Raw genomic sequence first — 14264 nt, 5'->3', positions numbered from 1 at the left:
TGCTTGGAATAATACTGCAGAAATTAAGAGTACAATTAAAGGAATTATTAGCAATTGATTATCCAAAAGAAGTGAAGGTAGTGAAGTAGAAATGGTAGCTGAAAAACGAAAATTACGAAAAAATGGCAACAAAATAGAACTCCTAAAAATAAGAATACTTTAAACAATATAACCCAAAGTCTGAAAAGGGGAATACCGAAAATTAAAAACAAATCCATAAATGACCACCTGAGAAATATAACAGATGTTAAAGAAACTGATTATTCACTCTGGAAAGCCACGAAATATCTAAAGAGCTCATGTCTACACAGTCCACCTATAAGAGACTTACGTGGGAATTGAAGAAGCTGCCATAGAAGCCGAAAATTCGATGAATAAATTAGTCATGCCGAAAGAGCTAACCAAAGTTATTAAAACTGACATTAATTCCAGAAAATCACCAGGCTATGATTTAATAACAGGAGAATTACTGTAAAAACTACCTAGAAAGGGAATTATAAAACTCACGAACTTGAGCAATACAGCATTTAGATTAAAACATGTCCCAGATATTTGGAAGATGGCGGAAATTATAATGAGCCCAAAACCTGGAAAGTCATCAAACGAAATAAAGCCTATAGACCTATATCACTGCTGCCAGTAATATCTAAGGTTTTTGAAAAACTCCTGTCGAAAGAAATAAAGCCGATCATAGAGAGAAAAACCCTAATACCACACATCAGTTTAGGTTTATTAACAAGCAACAGATGTCTTTGAAAAAGCCTACGAAAGTAAAAAAGTATGCTCAGCCATATTCTTAATGTAGCACTATCCTTCGACAAGGTTTGGCATCAATGCTAAACTACAAAAAATATTACCAAAACAACACACCGAACTATTAAAATCGTATATTACAGCCATAATGTTTAGAGTTAAACAAGAAGAAGCTTACCCTATAATAAAAGAAGCTAAAGCAGGTGTACCACAAGGAAGTGTACTGGGACCATTCCTTTAGCTACTCTACACTTGTGATATATCACAAATGGAGAATATTACGATAGCTACATTTGCTGATGATACTGCGATTATAGCTGTCGGAGATAATAGTGAAGAAGCTACACGAAAATTACAACAAGCAAGTGACAATATAAATAATTGGACTCAAGCTTGGAAAATAAAAATTTACGAAAGTAAACCTGTGTATGCGAAGTTCACCTACAATCATACCGTACAAGCACCAATAACATTAAATATTATCATCATTCCATATAGCCAACAACGCTAAATATCTCGGAATGATAAGTGATCATAAAGACAAATTGTAGGTTTGTCGGAAATTACTAGTAACAATGCAATAATTAAATAACAAAAAAATGTATAGATAATAATAGTTTGGTAGATTTGATCGTTATAGTGTGACAAAATTATTATTAAAATACAAGTTAATTCATTAATTAATTTATTTTATTTATATGCAGGGAATGGGCAAAATAATATGAACATCTGACATTAGTAATGTGTTGAGCTACTATTTGCTTTTAAAACGTTTCATCCGTTACTCCTTTTCGCTGATGATGTTTTACCATGTTTTGTGTATGCTGTCATTATTATGTATAGATGTAAGTGAATTAAGCCCGGAAACACAGAAATACTATTCGCTATGGAAAGCAACTCGAAGATTTAAAATACGTAATTATTAGAGTATCGTCTCTTAATCGAAATAAATTCGACATTCGATAAGTTCGACTCAACGATGAAGACGCTGAATTGATCGTAGAACATTTAGCTGATCCTGTTCAGCCCGATGTAGCTGAAAATGTGATTGCTCCAACGGAAGTTGCCACAGAAATTAACAACAACTTCAATAGCTGATATCCTAAGAAGAAAAGAAACAGTATTTGGAACATTTGCCCATGACCAGTTATCATGACAAAAGTAGAAAATGTACAAGTACCAGTCTACAAGATTTACAATTGGACTAGAGACTGGAAAACGCAGCTTAATAGCTTCAAATTTGTTCATGCAACAAGATACTATATAGCATGATGTACATATTATTTTGGCTATCCCCTGTAAATGGTCAATATTATTATATCAATATTCCTTTTCTTGAACTTGAATTGAAATAGTTTGACGCATCATAGTTTTTATGAATTAAATACTCGTGACAAAAATCATGTTAACACAAGCAACTGTCATTATAAACAATATCTAATTAACCCAATTATGCAACGCCCTAATATAATATAATATATAAAATTAACTAACCATAACTATATAAATAAATTAAAATAACTAGACGTTTTTAAAAGTATATTATTAATCAATTTAATTAATGAACTGTATTAATATTGTTATTATTTTTGTCATGTTATATCATACACCAGAGTTTGTTTTCTTTATTATTGTGGAAGTAATAACTAAATATTTAAGATAAGTAAACAAAAAAAAAAACACGGCGCTACTGACTATATTAGGCCTAAATATCGGTGGTGTCAATGAGGGAATTTTCTTTGCATTAACACGTTTTTACTGTTGCCTTGTCATAACATTACTAATTCCTTTATAGCTGTTAAATGCACTTCTAGACATTTCATTAATAATACCTAAAATTCAAGCACTTAGAGTGACGCAGCGAAGAGACCTATTCCTATCAAGATAAAAATGTCTCTATGAAACTAAATAGAACATTTTAGTGTTAAAAAATAAAAATGTTGAACAAGTAAATAATTTTTTCATCGTCAGTATCTTTTTTACCAACTAGGGTTTATCTGGACTGGATCCACTGTTTAACGTGGGTTCTGAACCACGGTCTTCGGCCATTAAGTCTACCGACAGGCCAGTAACCAACTTAGAAACCATCACAGAAGACGTCCGGTCTTACCCAGCTTGGTTACTGGTGTCATTGGGATTATTTTCCTTATCGGATTTTATTTTATTGCCTATTGGACAATTACAAACATACATTTACGACCATGCCCTAGCAGAATTCTCATCCGCGACTACCGCAACAGTAGAAGGACCGTCCAGTCGCCTTTACTATTGCGCCAACTAAGCCAAATAAAAAATATATTCAAATATAAGGTTGTTGAAAAAGTTATTTTGTTTATTTCATGTTTTTTAATATAGATATTTTTATATACATTTCAAAAAAATAATCAATAATATATGTACAGTTTTAATCGAGCAATTCTGACAATAGTTTAGCTATAGAACTTTCTAGAGATCCTTGGGCGAAATTACTGAAAGCCTTCTATTAGAAAAGACCGAAATTCCTTTCTTTCCATAGCAGCAGAATTTATACAAATGCTGTTCTATGTTATGGTTGATTGTTACAAGGCTGTATTAATAACCTCAATCACTGAATTTGAAAATTTTAAATTACAAGCAACTGGAATCACAAATATAATGAAATCATTATGGAATATCGATTGTAATTGATGAAGTTGAGTTTAGCGTTGAGAAGAAACTGTTGACATATAATACAAGCCGAGACACACCAAAGGACATTAAAAAAAAGTCTTTGGTTGGGAAATTATACCACACGAGACATACATACCATATAATTGTCCCTAACATCATGCTAAAAAAAAGCAAAACGCATTAGAACCAAAATAAAACAACTATACTGGTTAGTCGGAAGAAACTCTTAACTTGATTTAAAATCAAATAGATTGATTTGTCAGACAATTATAAAGCTAATTTGGACCTATGGTGTGCAAATATGGGGTTGCACTAAACATTCTAATCAACTAGTCATACAATGCTTTCAAAACAAGGTTCTTCGATGGATTATCAATGCCTACCGCTACGTAATCAACGAAGAACTGCACGATGACCTGGAAATCAAATAGATTTGCGAAGTTATCCAAAATTTCTTCTTAAAACACGAAAGAAAATTAGTAAATCATACTAATGTAGAAGCAATACAACTACTGGATAACTCGCAGGATATCAGAAGATTGAAGCGAACCAAACTATACGAACTTATATAAAATATGTACCTGTAGTGTAAACTAAAGTTTTTAATTTTTAATTTTTTAATTTAGGAATACGCATTGATGTATTTATCTTGCACTCGTCTTGCTTGTGAATTAATCCAAGTACATAGGAAAAGTAGTAATAAATTAATTTATAATTAAGATTGTACTAAGCATATTTAATAAAGATGTTATCAAAAAAAACTAGTTAAACTGAAGTTAAAACTACTATTTCTTCATCTTACAAGTCTGTGTGGTTTGGTTCGCTTCAATCTTCTGATTTTCTGTGTGTTGTCTAGTAGTTGTATTGCTTCCACATTGTTATGATTTAGTAACCTTAATGTTTTAAGGCAAAATCTTGGATAACTTCCTGTATCCATTTGATTCCGAGGGCATCGTGCAACACTTCGTTAGTTACGTAACAACAAGCATTTTCATTAGTCGTAGAATTTGTTTTGGTAGTGATGCTATACTAGTTTGTTTGAAGTTTTATTGAAACCCCATATTTCTACCCCATAAGTCCAAATTGGTTTTATGACTGACTACCAATATCTTTGATTTTAAGTCATGTTGGTAGTATCTTCCAACTAATCAGTACAGTTGCTTCATTTTGACTGTGATAGAGTAACGATCATTTTAGACACATCAAGAACTAAGCTGATTAATATTTCTTGCAACTATTTACCAACCAATAAGCTTTCATAAGTTTTATTTCCTTTATTAGAACAAAAAATTCTTCAAAATTGATTCACATTATAAATAAATATGGGAAACATTTTATTTAACCTTACATTTATATTTATTATGCTAACGAATCTTAAAACGAAATTGATTGTATCCCGAGGACCTTATATAAGGTCGTAACTCATTAATGATATTAATTTTTATTGTTAGCTTTTATTCGTGTTTCATCAATGCCTTACACCGCATTTATTGAAATTTCTTTTTTATGGTACATAAAACGTTTTCGGTTAGAAGCACTTAAAGTCGTAAAATTAATGAAATGCCGGGAAAAATCTGCCCAAATGTTGTTAACACCTACGGCTAATAGATCTTTACAATCGGAAAAAGGAGTAACCTAACGTAAGAATCGACCGAAAAGAAATATAAGCCATATGAAAAGCGTAATTTATAGTTTAATAGGTGTTTTGTGGAAATTAATATACGAGATGTAGAGAGAATTGTATTATACATTCTATCCAAAGTTACTTTGTACATACTTCATCTAAATTTGTGATGCCAAAAAGTCGCAATATTGCCATATCAACACTGAATTTTAGTTCAGTTTGGCTTTTTTGGCAACCGAATTTTAATATAATATAATAATCAAATAAAATTATTTATAGTAATATATTTTACTTTCATTAGAGAGCATATTTACCTTTTAAGCTTAGTTCTTGTGTTCTTAGGTACAGTGTTTCCTTGTAAAGATATTTTGATATAACTGTATTTCTTCTTCGTTTATTCTTTTGATACCTGTATATGTCTTTCTTAATAAAAGTAGATTTAATTACTGAATTCTCCTTAATCCCTTTGTCATATCTACAAAACAGTTACTATTCCTTCTCCCCTGACATATTTTAACCAAATGCTCATGTATATTTTGAACAATTACACACATATCTGTGAACATACATCTTTACACTCTACAATGACATTTCCTACAGTTATCAATAATTATACACTCACCTTTTCTTTTTTCCATTCTCATTACCCCGTCTTAGAAATTGGCAGTATTGAATCATATCATAGTCAGAAAGTTTTATTCAAGTGAATAACTAAGGTGTTAATTTCCAATCACTATTAGTCAATCACTATTTTTATTATCATCTTGCTATGAGTGACCATTGGGTATAATGGTCCCATCATGAAATATCTAAGTCTCGTCTAAATACATACATTTTATTATATGCTTTTAAAAATTGTATTCCTTTAAAAGCGATATCTGGAAGTTCCATTATACCTCTCGGATACTTTACAGACTAAAAGTTTCCTTTGAAATAATTGTAATAATTTATGTTTGTATTAAAAAATTACTCACTGTTTTATAAATTTCATCATAATTTCATTAAAACATCAAGCTGATATTGATCACATTTTTCATTTTTTGAGATATTTCAGTGACCGTGTCCGTACTAATATTCAGAGCAACTGCAACACACTAAAATATATAGTTTTATTGCATTAACCGCTTTTTCAGTTAATACTAACCAGAAAGCTATTAAAATTTCATGATATTCTCATTAGTCGTGAGTTATTGTGATAAGAGTGATTCTTTTGTTGTTTTTTGTTATTTTCAAAACAATGGGAATACAACGATGGGAAAAATACTGTTCAAGCGAAGCAATTGCTTGAAAAGTGTTATAAACACTCCGCTCCATCAGAAACAACAATAAAACGTTGGTTTGATGACTTCAAACGTGATCGTAGAGACACCGATGATGCAGAGTGCAGTGGCCGTCCAAATGAGGTGGTAAAAATAGTTTTGAATGATCGAAAAGTGGAGTTACGTGAGTTAGCTAACATCGTACAGTTATCAAAAGAACATGTTGGTTTTATATTGCATGGGCATTTGACTGTGACAAAGTTCTGTTCAAAGTGGGTACCGCGTTTGCTCACTGTTGACCAAAAACAAGAACATATTGATGATTCTGAGCAGTGTTTGGTCATTTTTAAACGTAAAAAACCGGAATTCTTGCGTGGATATGTGACAATGAACGAAAACGATCGTCATTTGAGTGGACAGCAACTGGTGACAGACCCATTTTGAAGCAAAACATAAATCGTTCTGCAGAAGTGGTATTGATGGAGATTACGTTGATGAATAAAGCCAATTTTAAACAAAAAAAACGTTTTCTTTGTTACGCCTGGGACCTTTCAGTCCATATGTTAGTGCTACTAAGATCAAAAATATGAATAGTAACCATCACAGTGTTAATTTATCCCTGTTTATATTTCTATAAAATTTTAAACAGAACATCAAGATTAAAATATATAAGAACAAGAGGAAATATATCAAAAGAAAAAAAAAACAGTACTACAAGAATTTTTGAGGGAATCACACTTTTTTACGTATTGCCTCTAACGAAGCAAACAATAATGAATCTCTTAAAAACGAATAGAATTTTAGGTTTATTTTCCAAGTTAAAAAGTTTTAATAACTTCAAATAAGGCACTCGAGAAAATGTACTTCGCGAAAATATTGACAAAAGAGTACGGAAAGAATCCTTTATAATCTCAATTTTATGAAAAATATTCCGGTAAACATTCGCTTTTCGATGTCTATAGACATAGAGATTTCCGATCAAAATATAAAGAACGGAGATCACTGACTCTATCGTGCTTAAATATTGACAGATTTTTCTCGGGGGCTACTAATATGAATGTCAAAAAAAAAGATAAATAATTAATTCCAATGATAAAACAGAATTAAAGGTATGTAAAAGTAGATTTAATCATATCGCTTTTAGAATTTGCTTATACAATAGCAATTAAGGAAAAAGGAGGAGGTTCAATGTTCGGCTGTATATATGTTTTAATGTATATTCGCCGATTTCTCTGTCAATTATAAACAGATTTTCAAAATTATTTTCATATTTATTCGAAAAAATGCACTTCCGAGATGGTCCCATTGGAATCAAATAAGGATCTGTTGGGGGGAAGGGTGGATAAATCGGGGAAAACGCTCAAATTTCAAAGGAACGTACAAAGTTTTCAAATTTTTTTTATCTAAAATAATCAGATAAAAGGTTAATTGAAAAATTCCCGGCCTACCATAGTAAAACACATATTTTTGGCAAAATTAGTTTTTTTATTCAATATAATTCAAAATATAATTTGAATGGTGATACACTGATTACAGCGACCCACCAACTTTTCGATTCCATTTCTGTAGTACGATTTGTCCTTTGCTTCGAAATAGGCCTCAGTTTCGTCGATCATCTCTTCATTTGGCGAACATTTCTACCCAGCGAGCATTCTTTTGAGATATGAAAATAGGAAATAGTCGCTGGGGCCAAATCTGGATGGATTCATTCTTGGATTTTTGCCACCGTTTTCATTGACTTATGACACGGTGCATTGTCTTGGTGAAGCAGCACTTTCTCTTTCTTCAAATGCGACCGTTTTCGGCAATTTCGTCCTTCAAACGATCCAATAATGCTATGTAATAGTCGCTGTTGATAGTCCTTCCTTTTTCAAGGTAGTGAATGAAAATTATTCCATGCGCATCCCAAAATACAGACGCCATAACCTTACCGACAGACTGTGCACGTTTGCGTTTTCTCACGTTTTGGAACGGGTTCATCGTGTGCAGTCCACTCGGATGACTGTCAATTGGACTTCGGAGTGAGATGATGGAGCCATGTTTCATCCATTGTCACATATCGACGGAAAAAACTCGGGTTTATTAATTCAAACTTCTAACACTGCTCCGAATAATCAACTCGTCGTTGTTTTTGGTTAAAAGTGAGCTCGCGCAGCACCCACTTTGCAGAGAGCTTTCTCATATCCAAATATTCGTGAATAATATGATGTTTTTGCTCAGTTGATATCTTTAGAGTGTCTGTTGTTACATTCAGTTTCAATTTATGGCCATTCAAAATCATTTTGTGGATTTTTTAAATGTTTTCGTCGATAACAACCTCTTTTGGGCTACCATCGTCTTCGGTGCTCATTTCACCACGTCTAAACTTAGCATACCAATCTTTGACGGTTGATTTTCCTGGGGTAGTGTCCGGAAATTCGGTATCAAGCCAGGTTTTTGCTTCAACTGTATTATCCCTTCAAAAAGCAATATTTTTTCAACACGCGAAATTTTTTTTAATCCATTTTCTCACAATAACAAAAGTGGCTTCACTCAAAATGCCATAATTCACAAACTAATGATCCGACAGCTGTCAGATTTATACACGCATCTTTTGCGGGTTAGGGCTAACTAAAACATAGAGATTTATTTCTAATAGCGCCATCTATGTGTCAAGTCTGGGACTTTAGTTAAAAATTATGTTAATTAATTAATTTGTTTGTATATCGTAGGAACGGGTCTTCCAAAACTAAAATGTGCTCACCCATAATTTATTTATTCGGTTTTTTTTAAGCTGACGGTCACATTAATTCAATTAAGGTCTCTTCTATCCACGTGACCGCTCGTGATGCCCTAAAACGCCCACTTCCGTCGGGAAGTGATGACCCAGCAGGCGTGTGTCAATTTTTTTTAGTAATTTACCCTCCGAATCGCGGAAGTCGCTTTGTTCCCGTGGTAATTTTCGAAGCTTCTACTTGTACTAAAAGTTTTTAAGTTGATTTATTCCATTATTAGGGAAATAATTTTTAATTATATTTTTATCTGTAATATTACAGGCTATTAAAATTTTTTTTAGTAATGCGTCATGACTATTTGTGACGTCGAAACATTGAAATGTTACCGCATCAACTCTGAGTTTTAGTTGAGTTTAGCTTTGACATACAACAAAATTCTGATCTAAATAAAATAATTGAACGAAAATGTTATCAGATATAATTTATTTTAACATTATAGTAAATTTGAAAACTACATATTTATAAATACTGATCTTATATCGGAATAATATAAATAATAAACATATCAAAAGAATCGAACAGATTGTTCTGTATATTGGCAACCATAACGACTAGTGAATTGGGGAAACAGTCGGTCGGAGGGAGGGGGTTTGGATAAATCCCGTCGCAACCCGCTGCAATAAGTTTGTGCGATGAGAGTGAACTCTCATGTTTACCCAATCGATTCCTTGAAGGTCTCAGCCTCGCCGATGAAACTTCAGGCAGAGACGCTTCATATATAGGAAAATAACGATCGTCGTATTTTCAATGGAGCTTTTTTTGTTGTATTATTTCTGTTCTGTTCTTTTATTTCGTTTTTTCTTTTATACTATCGAATTTTGATTATATTAAACTGTTAGTGATTGTTAATTAACTTATAGTACATGTTATTATTGATAATATATCTTTTTGTATCACCGCTTCTAATAAAATTCTTTAGATATTTTGAGAATTTTTCCAAAAACTCTTTATATATGTTATATATTAAGTAATTGCATGTATTCTAATGTTATTTTCACTTTAAAAAGGCATTTATTTAGAAAAAAAACGGTAGAATATATATTAATAACAATATTTTCTGTCGTTTTTACAAATTTAGAGGAAGAGTTATAGATTATGTCTGTTACCTGTTATTTCTAGTAATATGTCGTTTATATTGTCCAAATTATGTCGGTAGATACCTACATTAACAGTTTAATTGAATTTCAGCAGCTGGTAATTCACTACAACTTTCTGATCTTGGAAATTAACTCAAAACAATATGATTCTTAAACCTGTGAAAAAATCAGAAGCCTTCTCTTATCGTCCTATAAGACCTAGATATGTTACCTGTGATCTCTAAAGTTTTTGAGAAAACTATACATTAAGAGACAAAAATAATCGCAGAAGAGAGAAATATTATTCCAGACCATCAATTTGGCTTCCGTAATAAACACGGAACAACACAACAAATACATAGATTAGTTAAGCAAATTAACAAAAACTTAAAAGATATAAAAATATTGCTCCGCTACATTTCGCGATATATATCAGGCCTTTGACAAGGCTTGTGGCACAATGGACTGCATGTGAAATTGAAAAAGCTTTTGCCCCATACGCACTTTCAACCATACGCACTTTCAACTTCTGAAATCATATCTCACAGACAGACATTTTATTGTTAAACAGGGTGACGAATACACTGACCTGCGCCCAATATATTCGGGTGTTCCGCAGGGCAGTGTTCTTGGCCAATTGTTATATTATGTTATGTATCTTAACTGTTGCTACATATGCTGACGATACAGCGATTTTATCGTCACACGAGGATCCAATATCAGTCACAAGAAACCTCCAACTTCATCTTAAAAAAGTCGAATTGTGGTTGAAAACGTGGCGTATCAAAGCAAATGTGACAAAATCTACCCATGTGACATTCACCCTTTGTAGAAGAATTTGTCCCTCAGTAAAATTGAATAATCATGAAAATCCGCAAGCAGACAACGTTAAATATCTGGGAAATGGTAAATCATGAAAATGGACAAATATATAGTGACAAAAGGCAAATAGCTTGAGCTTAAATTAAACCAAATGTATTGGCTGATAGGGCGTAAATCTAAATTATCATTAGATAATAAGGTTTTGCTCTATAATCTATATGCTCTATAAAATAAGTTAGAATAGTATCTAGAATAAGATTTAGATTATAAGTTGTACAGCGGATCACTTACTGAAGCGATCTTCTACATGTCAGGATGGTTATATTATACAACAGAAATCATATACTAATACTTACTGCTCACGGGCAGATTGTTAAAGTGCTAAGAGATTAATTTAAAAAAAATCCTCTTCAGTGTCAATGTCGATGGCTTTCCTAGACTAACCCATGAATTCTTGCTACTATTATAGCTCACTTTTGATCGCCAGTTATAATACGTGATAGGAAACTCTTTTTGTTGCCTGGTAAATAATGGAACAACTAACAGAAACGCAACAATAACTGAAATCATGACTTTTTATGATTCCTTCAATTAAAAATCTTTATATTTTCTAAATAAAGATAAAACTAACATATAAATGGATTGATACTCTATTAAAACAAGTTTTGTATAAAATATAAATCAACTTTTATTAAGAAAAACATATTTTGATGATAAAAAGTGCTTTATTCCAAGATTACAATGACGCTCTAGACACAGACAAAAATGTTCAGTCCTGTTTTGAGGGGCATTGAGATACTTCAACAAAATTGAACCGTTTTGGAGTTTTACGACAGATAGGACAAAGTAAATTTCCATTTTCAACATTATTGAATTAATTGGTCGATTTTTTGTTACAAGAATGGGACAACATACCTTTCGAAACTGTTTAGACACTATACGAATCTATTCTGTGAAGAATTACAGCTATTTTAAATAAATATTGTGTACATATCAGGTGTTCATATAATTTTGTCCATACACTGACATCTGTACAAGTTTATAATGAATGTTTATTGCACAACAAGAAATTTATTTTCACTTGTAATAATATTTTTACGGTCCAATGACAATTGTAACATTTTCCCATTTTAACTTAAAACCCAATTTATTGTCAAACTATTATTGTTTATTAATTTTTTTTGTTAATTAAAAAAATCAATTCATAAATATATTTTGATAACAATAACAATAAGTTACAATAGATAATTAATCAATATATCAAACACCCACGTTGTTTTCAAACAAAGACGAACAAAAATCCCCTCTCCGAATAGCCGAAAGAAAAAAGAACGAAGCCTGTCGAGGAGGATATATGCCAGGAAGGCAGCTCAGCGCCAATAAAAATAAGTGTATATAATGATTTTCCTTTTGTTTTTCCGTGCCATAATATGTTGTTTAATGATGAGAAACTCCACACTTGATACAACAAGCCTAATGTATCTAAAGAGTTTATTTAGCCTTAAGAAAATTATTAGGTGATGATATATATTAGGAGAGGTTTACAAAACTTGTACTACAGAATTGAGTATTAGCGATGAATTATTTGTTAACATTCCTGATATAATTACTATAATGCATTAATGTGTAAATACTGTTTTTATTAGATATTATAATAAATATCTGCAGCAAATAGCAACCTTATTTCATGTTTTAAGTCGAAATCTTGGATCACTTCATGTATGCGTTTGACTTCGAGGTCATCGTGCAATTCTTCGTTGGTTACGTAGCGATAAGCATTGGTAATTAATCATAGAACCGTTGGGTACGTTGGATTACTAGTTGGTTTGATGTCTTAGTGCCACTCAAAATGACAAATAGGCCCAAATTGGTTTTATTATTGACAGATAAACTAATCTATTTGATTTTAGGTCAAGTTGAGAGAATTTTCTACCGAACCAGTATAGTTGCTTGACTTTGAGTCTAATCTGCTCTGCTTTTTGCCTAAGGTTATGTGTCCAGTTTAATCTACCATCGAGATATATTCCGAGGTATTTGGCTAATACCGTTTGAGGAATCGCGCATCCGTCAACCGGCAAGTTTTCGGCAACGGAAAATTAACATGGACAGATTTGAAGCTATTAAGCTGTATTTTCCAACTTCTAGTCCATTCGTAGATCTTGTTGATCGCTACTTGTACTTGTTCTATAGCCTTAGACATAGAGACATCTTTTGCCGTTATAACCGTGTCGTCAGCAAATGTCCCAAGTACTGTTTCTTTTGTTGTTGGGATGTCAGCAGTATAGAGCAGATATAGAAATGGTTCCAAGGCACTACCTTGTGGAACTCCAGCCGAAATAGGTATAAGTATTGAGAATACCCCTGTTATAATTAGATTTTTGACATTTGGTCGCAACACAAAATTAACATGGACAGACTGGAGCAATTAAGCTGTATTTTCAAATCTCTAGTCCATTTCTAGATTTTGTTAACCGCTATTTGTACTTTTTCTACAGTCTTAGACATCATTTTCATATCACATCATTTTATCAGAGGTAATTGTAAAATATATTAAGATTTTTCTGTAAATTTGATTAGTATATCAGGTTTCACTAGCAAATACCTTTCGTAAATAAGTCATAACCAAATATTGCAGGTAATAAATATATTAATTAATTCCTATTTATTGGTGAGTTTTTACTCCTCATGCAGGATACAAAGTAAAGTCGAAATCAGTAGATTAACGAAAGTCATGCAAAATAAATCAACGATGAGTTATCAGTAATGTGATATTCCTGAATATTAATGAATGATAGTTGGAAATAAATAAATTTACATGACAGTTACTCTTTTAGAGATTGGATAGTGGAATAAATAAGTAAAGAACGATCTACTTTCATTTAAAAGTAAAAGATAAATAAAGAGATTATTCTTTCATCAAATAAGCTTGTTTTTTTATTCAATTTATTGTTTTTAAAAATATATTAGGGTGAAAAATATGTATAAAAGATATGAAGATAAAGTGAAACTTACAACCTAATTCGCCTGGATAGAATGCGTGGGATAATTAGAAGAATGAATTATTAACAGTAATTTGGTAAATGTTTTAAACTGCTGATAAATATTAATATGTTTAATTAGTTAGCAACGACTAGTAATACATTATTAATAAAAAAACATTATGTTTGGGATGAAAACGCTTCTTATAAAAATACTTTCAATTCAAGCTAATTCCTGAGCTGTCTCAAAGGACTACTGATTTTAAAATTTTACTAGAAATATCTAAAGAAACAGTTTCAATTAGACATTAACATCATGTTCATCAGAC

Source organism: Rhynchophorus ferrugineus, unplaced genomic scaffold (assembly GCF_030347505.1).
Source record: "Rhynchophorus ferrugineus isolate W39M unplaced genomic scaffold, kcgeb_rfMv2 rfM8, whole genome shotgun sequence".
Classification (NCBI taxonomy): domain Eukaryota; kingdom Metazoa; phylum Arthropoda; class Insecta; order Coleoptera; family Curculionidae; genus Rhynchophorus; species Rhynchophorus ferrugineus.
The sequence above is the reverse complement of the archived record's forward strand: the minus strand, read 5'-3'. Positions refer to the sequence as shown.